General features: G+C 42.6%; 1 long non-coding RNA gene across 1 annotated transcript; it reads left to right on the forward strand.

Moving 5' to 3' along the window:
• Positions 1-8,650: 8,650 nt before the first annotated feature.
• Positions 8,651-10,691, forward strand: LOC121044559 (uncharacterized). Its single transcript, XR_005797357.1, has 2 exons — positions 8,651-9,279; positions 10,553-10,691. It is a non-coding gene; the product is annotated as an uncharacterized LOC121044559 (long non-coding RNA).
• The last annotated feature ends 1,330 nt before the right edge of the window (positions 10,692-12,021 follow it).

Raw genomic sequence — 12,021 nt, forward strand, 5'->3', positions numbered from 1 at the left:
TGCTTGGCTGTCCCCTCTGGGCTCAGTAAAAGAAACTCATGCCGTGGAAGTATGTTTAGCAATTGGGCCTCTTCCCAGGTTGTGAGACGTTTAGCAAAAATCCAGAGTTATTATTAGATCTAAATGGAGGCTTTTGTCAAAAGGCCTCTTGAACTGTTAGGAAATCAGAGTGCAAATTGATAATGACACACAACACATCTCTGCCCTGGCAGCTCCCAAAGGCCACTGAGATACCCCAGAAAGAACTCGCATGGTCTCCTGCCAACTGCGTGTTGCTCAACACTTGTCCTTCTCCTAAGTCAGCCTGACAACTGCATTGTTCTCTTCCTTATGAGAGGCAAAATGAGACGGATTAAAGAGGATGTTTGAACCGAGACCATTAATTTCCTTGGAGTGTGTATTCAAGTCAGATCCCTTTGGAGGAGCCTTTTGTGGTTTCGTAAAATTACAGCGTTGGTTCTTCGGCTGCCTCTTCCAGAGCATAAATTTGGCCTTCTAAAGAAAACGTACTGCAGAGAAGAAAGGAAAGAAATGAGTATGTAGTTATCTTAAATATATTCGTTTTATATAATAGTTCTGTTATGCAAAGAAACAATTACAGTATTAGCTCCTTATTAATAACAGAAATCATAAAAAAGCGGTCTTCATAAAACTTACAAGGTTTTTTTTTTGTTTCTGTTTGAAAAAAAATTAATAAAAAAGATTTGTCCCTAACAGTTTACGAATGCTTAAAAATACTTTTTTTTTTCAATTGTCAGGTTTAAAAATAAATGTTCCTCTCTTTTCTAAGACAATTAGCATACTTTTTAGTTTTGCAGGGGTTAGGTGAGACCCTGGGGTCTCGCGGGGCAGTTGGAGAATGAATTGTTCCACTCGCTTGTCTGAACATCTCCTGTCCATTAGCTTCCCTCAAATGTGAGTTACGGTCGTGTGAGCAGCCCACGGCTCGTGAAACAGCAACGTTATTTCAGATTCTTCCTTTTTTTTTTTTTTTTTTGAGTTTTAATTTTTTATGTTTTTATTATTATTAATATTTTAAAATATAATTTATTGTCAAGTAAGCTAACGTAGAGTTGTATACAGTGTGCTCTCGGTTTCGGGGGTCAATTCCCATGATTCATCACTTACGTCCAACACCCAGTGCTCATTCCAACAAGTGCCCTCCTCGATGCCCATCCATCACTTTCCCCCCTTCCCCACGCCCCCCATCAACCCTCAGTTTATTCGCTGTATTTAAGAGTCTCTTACGGTTTGCCTCCTTCTCTGTTTGAAACTTTTTTTTTTTCCACTTCCCTTCCCCTATGGTCTTCGGTTCCATGGTTTCTCAAGTTCCACATATGAATGAAAACATATGACACCTGTCTTTCTCTGACTGACGTATTTCGCTTAGCATAATATCCTCCACTTCCATCCACGTTGTTGCAAATGGCAGGATTTCATTCTTTCTCATTGCCAAGTAGTATTCCATTGTACCCATAAACCACATCTTCCTTATTCTTCTTTACAGCCCATGCCTGTGCCCCAAACTGTTAGCACAGTACCTCACACATGGCAGGAAGTGCGTTTGATTTCATGAAGGCTTAAATGCAGTGCCTGGAAAAGGGGGAGATTCTTACTTTGCTCTGTGGGTTAAGCAAACTTGTGGTTGACTTGAACTGACAGAAATCAAAAACCAATTGAAGAAAGACAGCTTGGGTTTTTGGAGTCATATCTACCATCTGGGGATGAAGTAGGTAGTTGGGGAGACACAGTGAGATTTTTAAAGGTGCCCTCGCTTCAGTCTGCAATCTCACCTCTAGGCCCACTGCTGTGTGACTCTGATTAGTCACCTCCACTCTCTGGGCTCTCCATTCCCTACCGAACTCCGTGATTTTTCAATCGCCATTGTACCTTAGAATCGCCACTGGAGACTTTTTTCAACACCCACGCCTGGGGCTCACATCATACCAAATCCTTTAGAATATCCGATGGGTGTGGCCCAGCTGTGTACTTCTAAATAATTTTCCAGGCAACTCCAAAGTCAAGCTGGGTTTAAACCATGGCTCTAGATTGGTGCCTCTCGAACTTTAATGTGAGATGAATGACGGGGGATCTCGTAAAAACGCAGAGTCTGATCGATGAGTTCTGGGAAATCTGCAGCTGAAGCAAGTGCCCCCGGTTATGCTGGCTGGCTTCGTTGCCCTGGGACAAGGAAGATCTAGAACCTGGGAGCTTATGAAACCTATGAAAGGCCCCACCACAGGCCCACTGAGTTGGACCTTGTATTTCAAAGAGTCCTAGGTGATTCATAGCACATCAGAGTTTGAAAAGTGCTGGTGTAGATAATCCATAATAATCCCTCTGGTTCTAACACACGAAGTCTTTCAGGGTAGGGCCTCTGCCCACTTCTGCCTTGTTTCCTTCCAGTCTCCCCATGCTCCCCGCACCCTGACAAATGAGACTCTTTGTATTTGCCCAAATGTGTGCCTGCTCTGCCTTTGTGCCTTTGCATTATGGGTGTGCCATTCCCTTTATATTGAAAAGACCCTTTCCCTTTACCCTGCTTGTTTTCCATTCCTCCTGCAAGATTTAGATATCAAGTCCTCCAAGAAAGCTGTATTTAATATTTCTAACAACCACACAGCCCTAGGCTGGGTGCTAACTCCTCCGTGCTTCCTCATATTGAACTGAAGTTACCCACTTTTGCACTTTAATATCCATCTAGAATATCCGTCTCTGGAGTGGCAAACATACATCTCACTGAGTTTGTTTGTTTTTCTTCTATCTATCAAGTTTCCTGGTACAATGGGTACACTTCTCTTCTTAATGTACGTTCTAATTAGGATGGAGATCCCAGTGGGTCCTTCCTATCAAACCGTTCTTTCTGCCAGGACTGTTAGTAACGGGGTCCTGTGCCGGTAGCCACTCAAGACGGATTTCCTACCACAGCCTAAATCTCTTCGCGTGTCCTAAGGATTTGTTGGATCACGTGAGCTCTTGAAGGCTCAAGACCCCCGGAATAAAGCAGTGTTCGTGGGCTGTCTTCGGCAATGGTAACAGACGAGCGAGAAGGGCGCGTACGCACTTGACTTCTGTGCTGCTTCTGTCTTTGACGTTTATCAAAGTGGACGTCGCTTCCCAAAGGCCAAGGGAGAAAAGATGGAACAGATCATTTTTATTCGCCCAGTGTTCTCGTGGTTGTTTCCCAGGCTGACTGAGAATAAATTTGCCTCCCGTCCAGGCCCCATAATTTCTGGTTGTTAAAGAAAGACACATGGGTATTGCCGAAGCACCCCGAGAACTTTACTCGGCCGAGTGTGACCTGAAGGGTAGGGGAAATGTGGGAGGGCTGTTCACTGTGATTTTCTCCCTGGGACCCACATGGGAAACGTCCTGTGAAAAAGTAAGAGACATCAAGGCTTCATTTGCTCTCAGCTTAGTTTTGGATTCAAATTATGTGTATGTATTAAATTCAGTGAATATCTATGTGGTGCCCCCTGTGTGTCAGGCTCTGTTAGATGTTTGGGGAGACTAACTATAATGAGTCATAGATTTTACTTTCCAGGAGTTTCCTATTACAGATAAGGAGGACCATACAGCTAAGTGTTATCCTAGAGAATAAGGTGCCACGAGAACACAGACAAAGAGACGATAAACTCTCTTGCTTATGCTGTAAAAAAGGGCTAACATAACAAGGGCTAATATGCCAAGGGAAACAATTTTTAATGTTTATTTATTTGAGAGACAGAGAGAGAGAGAAAGAAAGAGAGAGAGTGCAAGAAAGGGGAGGAGCAGAGAGAGAGGGAGACACAGAACCCAAAGCAGGCTCCAGGCTCTGAGCTGTCAGCACAGAGCTCGACGAGGGGCTCGAACCCACGAACTGTGAGATCGTGACCTGAGCTGAAGTTGTACGCTTAACTAACTGAGTCACCCAGGTGCCCCTAGGGAAACTTTAAAAAATGAAAGAATTACTCAAAATAGAAGGAGGAGAAATAGCTTTCTACGTAGGGGAATAGCCCAAGTCAAGTCAAGAAGGCAAAATAGCATTTTAGGTTTCATTATAGCACTAGAATTAAATTTAATAACATATAATCTTAAATATAAATGTTTTTCTCAGCCATATAAATTTTTAAAAATAGGTCAGGGTATTATCCAATCCTTAGTCACTAATAACCTGGATAGCACTGTGGTATCCCAGAAAGTCCAAGAAAATGGTCGAGGAAAAAGTAAAATCAGTAAGAGAACTTTAGCTCAACTTGAATTAAATGTGTCAAAGATGAGGCAGTGCCTCTAAGATATTTGGACATAATCTTGTGAATTATTTGAGGCTGGGCATGATATTTGTTCTACTACACAGATTTGGCCTTACCTGGGAGTGTTACCAATTTAGGATAATGATAAGCAAATTCTCAACCAGGTTTTTGTGGGCCAGACAAGCAATGTGAATGTGTACTTTTGAATTATAAGGGGAGGCATTCTCCTGCCTCAGTCTAGAGTCAAGTTTGATCATTTTAGTGCCCCTCTGCTCCCATAAGAGTTTCTGTTTTGTTTTGTTTTTCAATTCTACCCATTCTCTGAAGACATTTCTCTTTTTGAGTCTGGGTTACATGTGGGGGTCCATCTTGGTTTAAGCACTCTTCATAAGATATGAACAGATATGCCAGGACACTGGCTCTCTCCAATGTTTTGTTACCTCTCTTACTGTTTTTGGCCTCTTAACAATAGATGTATATATCCGTATCTGTATCTGTATCTTCGTCTATATAATCTATATCTATACTCTTTCAAGATACTTTATTCAAATGATTAGTTAATGTCTCCATTTCTATTGCTGTGTAACAAATGATCCCGAATCTTGGTGGCTAAAGTAACAGCAATGGTAGATTACAGAGATAAGCTTGTCTTGTGCAGATGACTTTTAGCGATTTCTTTAAAAATAAAAACAGATGACCTTTATACTGACAAAAATAAGTTTGAAAACAATAATAAAATAGGAACTAAGACCTAATGTATGTCCGTGACTGAAATGTGCTTGTCCATAAACGACAATATGATTGTCCCTGATCTACTTTTTTGACTCTCTACTGATCAGTGGGTCCACCTGCCAGGCACACAGAAGGAGGCTGGAGAAAAAGGTAGGATCTAGTCAAAACAGAGAAGAGCTTAAGGTGAAGAATAAGGTCCTCGTCTTGGCTTCTCTGGCATAAGTTAATCAACAACTTAATATACATTGAATTCAAATGCTGGAGAGGATTTTAAAGGGGGAGTGGCAGGGTCCCTTCTGCAACAGAATTTACAATGGGTTATGGAGAGTGGAACCAGGAAGTGAAAGAGGTGAGGATTTCAAGGCTAATTGGAAATAGGTTTGCATCTTGACTTGGCAACTGGCCTTGAATAAATTACATTGTTAAAATATTTTTTGAAGATGAAAGGCACAATTCTAGAAAGAAAGAAAGAAAGAAAGAGAGAAAGAAAGAAAGAAAGAAAGGAGAGAAAAGAAGGTCACAATGAGACACACCCTTATGAAATTTCAAACACTAGAATAAAGAGATCCTGAAAACATCATAGGAATGAAAATTAACAGGCATTGGATTTCTCATTAGTAACACAAGATGCTAGAACACAATGGTGTAATTCTTTCGTAGTTCACAGGGAAAACATTTTCAGCATAGAACACTGTAGTTGGCTTTGGTGGAAAGTTGTGTTTTTCGACTCAACATCCATTTTTTTTTCCTCTTCCTATTTGTAGGTACATCTCCAGTTTTGTTGAGTATTTGCTGAGCTGGGATAAGCCAAGGAGGGGCCCTGGATAACGAATTATTGGTCTAAATCAATTGTGACAAAATCATTCCTCTTTGCTATTGATTATTCAAAGGGTGGGACTGCCATGCAGTTCCAGCCAAGGAGTCTTCTGGGTCTCTGGAAACAACTGTTTTCCTGATAAAAAGAAAGAGCTATTCAGGAAGAAGTCTCTTCCCTAGTGGTCCATCTTCTTGCCTCAAATTCAGTTATTTGAGGATATTATGCTTGGATTTGTGTCACCCATCTTGTGACTACAAGAAGCAAAGTGCTGATGGCCAGGGAGAATAACAGAAAGAGCCTAGGTCGTTGATAATGGTGTTTAGCCACTGCACCAAGCCTGGTACCACCCACCTCCAGATTTCCTGTTATTTCAGATAATAAAGATCTTTCTCGCTTAAGGTGTTGTGGGATGGTTTGTCACCTGCAGCAGAATGCATTGTGAATGATCCATGGGCCAAGTTATCTATGAGGCAGAGGATGTAAAGATATTTTATCTTCAGACTTGGAAATACTCAAACATTTGCAGGTCATGCATTCCATTTTAGAGATTTACCTGCGGATCTATTCCAGTAAATCCAGGAAGGCAATCAGGAAAGGAAGCAGAATCCACCCCAAAGGAGATTAAAGGGAGTGCTGAAGTGATAGCAGAAAGCCTGGAGGCAAGAAACCAGATTGGAAAAAAAGGAGAAAGGGTTGGAAGTGCATCAGAAGGGCGAGAGGGAAATTTCCAGGGGGCGGGGGGCGGGGGGGGGTGTGTACTCAATAGATAGAAATTATAGTTGAGAGTTTGGGCTACACTAAACATATGATCATATGACAAGGGGAGATAAATACAGAATGAAAGAAGGTAACTAGGAACCCCGGTATATGCATCTTGGAGAAGGAAGGTAGAGAATAAACAAGAGAGACCTGACATGAACATGGAATGAACCATGTTGCTGCATATGCTAACAAGTGAGGTAAATTAGAGAAGCTATGCAATCCTGCTAAGTAGAAATAGTCACCTTTGGAAATTCCATAAGTCTTAGCATTGGACCCATCTAGGCTTAGCAAATGAGCAATGATCATATAGTTTTCAAAATTAAATATAAATAAATGTAGTATAATCACATAAGCACCGATAGAATTAAACTTTCGATAAGGAATAGACATTTTGGTGCTGCTTGTCTGGTGGGATAGACAAAACGATGCTACTGATAATGTAAGAGTATAGAGGACATAAAGCTGGAATTCACAGTGGGGTACAAACCGATAGGAAAAGTTAAGGCATGAGTATCCTAAACTTAACGATCTAGTGTAATAGCTTAGATATTACATATCTTACATACTAGATATTAGGTATTGGGCAGCACTGGTGGAATAAGAGAGATGTTGGGGCGCCTGGGTGGCTCAGGGGGGGTTAAGCGTCCGACTTCGGCTCGGGTCATGATCTCGCAGTTTGTGAGTTCGAGCCCCGCGTCGGGCTCTGTGCTGACAGCTCAGAGCCTGGATCCTGCTTCGGATTCTGTGTCTCCCTCTCCCTCTGCCCCTCCCCTGCTCATGCTCTGTCTGTCTCTGTCTCTCAAAAATAAATACGGATAAAGTTTTTTTTTTAATAAATAAATAAATAAATAAAAAGAGATAAAGATTTTGCTCATTTATTCTACTTTTCTCTTTCACCAAATCTCCAAATGTTTGATTTTCTATTATTCTTCTTAGTTATTCTGTCGTCTACTTTTAACATTAAATAGTATATTTAGGGGCGCCTGGGTGGCGCAGTCGGTTAAGCGTCCGACTTCAGCCAGGTCATGATCTCGCGGTCTGTGAGTTCGAGCCCCGCGTCAGGCTCTGGGCTGATGGCTCGGAGCGTGGAGCCTGTTTCCGATTCTGTGTCTCCCTCTCTCTCTGCCCCTCCCCCGTTCATGCTCTGTCTCTCTCGGTCCCAAAAATAAATAAACGTTGAAAAAAAAAATTTAAACATCTTTCTTTTTTTTTAAACGTTTATTTATTATTGAAAGACAGAGAGAGTCTAGAATGTCTCACACAATCCTCTTGTCCCCTATTTGTCTTCCAAATCCCACCTCATATTGTCACCTACTCTGTGAAACATTCCCAGCCCCCTGTCACCCTTGCTCCCAGACGGCACCAGACAATAACTGTGTGCCCCCTCTATAGCATTAATTTATACATTCGTCCATTCAACATACTCCGGAGGGGTGGGTTATTCTGTTCCAGGCTCTGGTGTAGGTGCTAAAGATACAACTGCAAAAAAGATAAGCCACCTATGGGCACTCTTCTCACGGAACTGACACTTTATAGGGAGGAAAAGAATGAAAGGTCTGATTGTCAAATTAAGGAATTACAATCGTGGTAGGGGCTATGAGCTTTGCCCTTCTTTTCAGAGAATAAGGAATTCACTGAAGATTAACCTCAATGAAATATGTTTGTGGCCAGATTAGGAATGTGTGAGTCGCAGCCTGTGGACCAAGCCCAGTCTACCACCTGTTCTGGCAAATAAAGTTTTATAGGAACACAGCCATGCTTTTTGTTTGCTTATTATCTATGGCTGCTTTCACCCTGTAATGGCAGAGTGAGGTCATTGCAACAGCCATTGTATGGGATGCAAAGCCTGAAATATCTTTTCTTTAGAGAAAATGATCCTTGGAATAGATCATCCTGTGAACAATGCAGAGAGCTGTTCATGCTTTTATGCTTGTACCCACTGTACTAAGATCATCTGTATACGTATTTGGTCTCCCCATTATCATACATTGAGATCTTCTTTGTACAGGGACCATATTCAATTCATCTTAGTTTCCCTAACTTCTGGTACATTATTGGTACAATGAACAACTCATTGATTGAATCAATCGTCTTCCTCTACCTCACAGGTCATCTAGTCCAGCTGCTAATTTAACTGATTTGTTAATTAAGGTCAAGGGAGTTTGTGGGACTTTTCCCAAAACACCCAGCAAGTTAGTATCCATAGTGGGTCTCAAATCCTGATCTCCTCTTCTCCTTCTTCCTCTTCTTTCTCTTCCTCCTCCTCCTCCTCCTCCTCCTCCTCCTTCTTCTTTTTCAAATCCTGATTTCTTGACTGTCACTCTTCTCATCTCTGTTCTTACTTTGATTCAGCTGCCTCAATTGGTCTAAAAATAAGCAATCATTTGAATATCACTAGAACCAGGAAACTGGAGCTATGCATCTACTTATAGAGTCATGCTTTGAGAGCCACGATGACTCAGTTATGAAGAAAACGTGCCCAGGAGCTTTGTCTCAGTCTGTGTTATAATTGTCTTTAGAGAGTAGAAGTGTGTGCATTATCTTAGCAGGCTGAGCTCGATGAAATACCCTGGAAAGCTCTGAGGACTCCTACGTGGAGGTCAGGGATGCAGAAGCCTCCGTATTGCTGTTTCATATGCCTGTTTGCCCTTCCTATTAGAAGGCTGGGAATATAATTAGGAGACAGGCACCACAGATGCCGCAGTTTACAATAACCAGAAGAAACCGTCGAAACGGGTAAGACGTGAAAGGATAATTTTGCTTATGCAAAATAGCAGACTGCAAACTAAAACCAAGAAAAACAAACAGGCAGATGGAAAGAGTGGAGAAGGCATTGGCACAGCTGTGAGCGGGGTTTAGACACCCAGATGCAACATCATTTGGGGGGATGGGTGGGAGAGGAAGAGAATCTGAGAAAAAAAAAACAAAAACAAAACGAAACCTGAGATACAAAATAGATACCGGAGAATAATGGGTTTCTCATCTCTCCACCGGCAGGTTCAACTTTTTCACATCCACCTCCTCTTACCCTGGCTGTGGCAAGTCATTTCCTGGGGGAGGGAGGAGGGGACTCAAGGACAGAGAAGATAAACAGGCATCCTTCCTAATAGAGAAGGCAGTGGCAGCAAAATCAACAGCTCTGATTGCAGTGAAAGAAGAAAGACATAGCCATTACCCAGAAGAGGGCGAATAGTGGTGTTTGGTTTTATTATTAGCAGCATTATTTAGATAGCAACACATGTGCATGGCTGCCTTTCCAGATAGAGCCATGGGAGGGGCAAGAAGGCCAGAACCACCCTGCCAGGAGTTTCTAAGAACGCATTAACCACTGTCATGGAAACTGCAAACATCATTGTGGTTAATCCCCCTCCCCCAACAACACCAGCACAAAACCTCAGTGATGTACTGTGTTCTCTATTTTTAGGGGTTAGGAAACTGAAGGTCAGCGGGGAAGAGGCTGGATTTAAACTAGAACTTTTTTTTTTTTAATGTTTATTTATTTTTGAAAGAGAGAAACAGAGCGTGAGCAGGGGAGGGGCAGAGAGAGAGGGAGACACAGAATCCGAAGCAGGCTCCAGGTGCCGAGCTGTCAGCACAGAGCCCGACGCGGGGCTCGAACTCACGAACCGTGAGATCGTGACCCGAGCCGAAGTCAGACGCTCAACTGACTGAGCCACCCAGGCGCCCCTAAACCTAGAACTTTATGATATTCTTGAGTGTCTTCTCCAACCACTGAAGGGCAGACGCAAATCAAAGTGATCAGAAGATACATTTCTGTTATGTCAGACCAAATGTGAGACCCAAAGGGATCAACCATGGGTTCCTCAGCAAACAGTGACTCCGCAGAGAAAGTTCTGTTGCCCAGAAGAGACACAGAGAGAGACACAGAGAGAGCACGCTTCACTCTGCCATGCTGCCACAGCACTGTGATTCCATTTCTCTCCAAATGCTAACATTTTCGTTCTTTTCTCTCTCTCTCTCTCTCTCTCTTTTTTTTTTTTTTTTACAGTTGGCTGTTTATGCTTTTTACTCCCACTGTACTGTGAGCCCCTGGAGCAGAAAAATTGGACATCATTCATGCTTTTATCCCCAGGACCAGAAAAAAAAAAAAAAAAAAAAAAGCCTGCCTGTCCTTAAGGCTGCTACATGGCCCAGCTCCAGAGGCCCCACTGGAGTCTACTTTGGAAACTGTGTCTTCCTCTCTCACTCTGTCCCACCCTGGCTCATTCTCTCTCTCTCTCTCAAAAATAAATAATGCAGGTGTCATTGTGCACGTGGCCGGTGAGGGGTGACAAAGGCATGGCCCTCTCCAGCCAGCTAGCCTCCAAGAAGTTCCCAGTGACAAGTGATATCTCCTTCCTCCGGGTTCTCAGGGAGCTCTGTATATGCACACACTGGCTTTCCTCTTAGTTCCCTTGAAGCGGCCTGGTCAAGTGAAATGAGTATGTATTTTGAACAAAATAATGTGCTTCTTTTCTAAAGAATATTTCCTTATTTATAAAACGTGGCTTATAAATCTTTGACACATAAACAATGCAGAGTAGTATCTTTTCTTCAGTAACTATGTCCTTATCCCCTCCCCGAGGCTCCAGGAGTGGCACAACTCTGGACTCCTTGGCTGGGGCTGTGAACGGGTTCCTGATGGTGATGGGGACCCTCTGCCTGCTGCCACAGGAAATGAGGCAGGGTTCCCGTATCTTGGAGGATACATCTCTTCATGGGAAGAGAGAAATTATTGGTCTACATTCCATCTCTTGGGCCGCTCACACCAGCTATTTTGGGGAAGGGGAAAGCCAGTCTCACAACACTATCCCTAGAGAAAAGATGCCAATGTCAATGTCAGCCATTAGGAAACGTCATTAAAGCAGATGAGAAACGGGCTGTGGACATTTTTATGAGCCCAGAATACTCTGGTTGGAGATTTTATGGAGACCACAGGAAACCAGAGAGACAATGACATTCATACTCTTTTTTTAGAGTCTAGTGAGGAGCAAGTGTGTGTGTGTGTGTGTGTGTGTGTGTGTGTGTGCTCAACAGAGTGTGTTTTTGAAAGGGAAAGCCACTGTTGGAGGCCATGTCAAAGTGAGCCTTATTCACAGAACTTGTGGATCTGTTAGCGATAGAATGCTCCAGGCCAAGTAGCTGTGGGCTCAATGCCCAAATCCTTCCAGAATTGCAAAGAAAGCCCTTCCTTTTGATTCCGGGATACTCTGCGAACTAGTCTTCAGAGAATGCTCTTCTGCTTGAGCCTATATGGTTGCAACAGTGTATCTGTAATTTCTATATATTCATTTTCTTCTTTTTTTTTAATGTGACAAAATGAAGCTCATAAAGATTGAGAAACTTACATAAACACTCAGATGATAAGCAGTGGAGTCAGAACCTGACTGTGCATCTTCTGTGTTACCATGTCGCCCAGAGGTACAGATTTAGGGCAGGGATAGGACAAAGGTTGTGCATGTAGAATTGAACCCATAT

Source organism: Herpailurus yagouaroundi, unplaced genomic scaffold, assembly GCF_014898765.1.
Source record: "Herpailurus yagouaroundi ecotype Mexico unplaced genomic scaffold, PumYag 188, whole genome shotgun sequence".
NCBI lineage: Eukaryota > Metazoa > Chordata > Mammalia > Carnivora > Felidae > Herpailurus > Herpailurus yagouaroundi.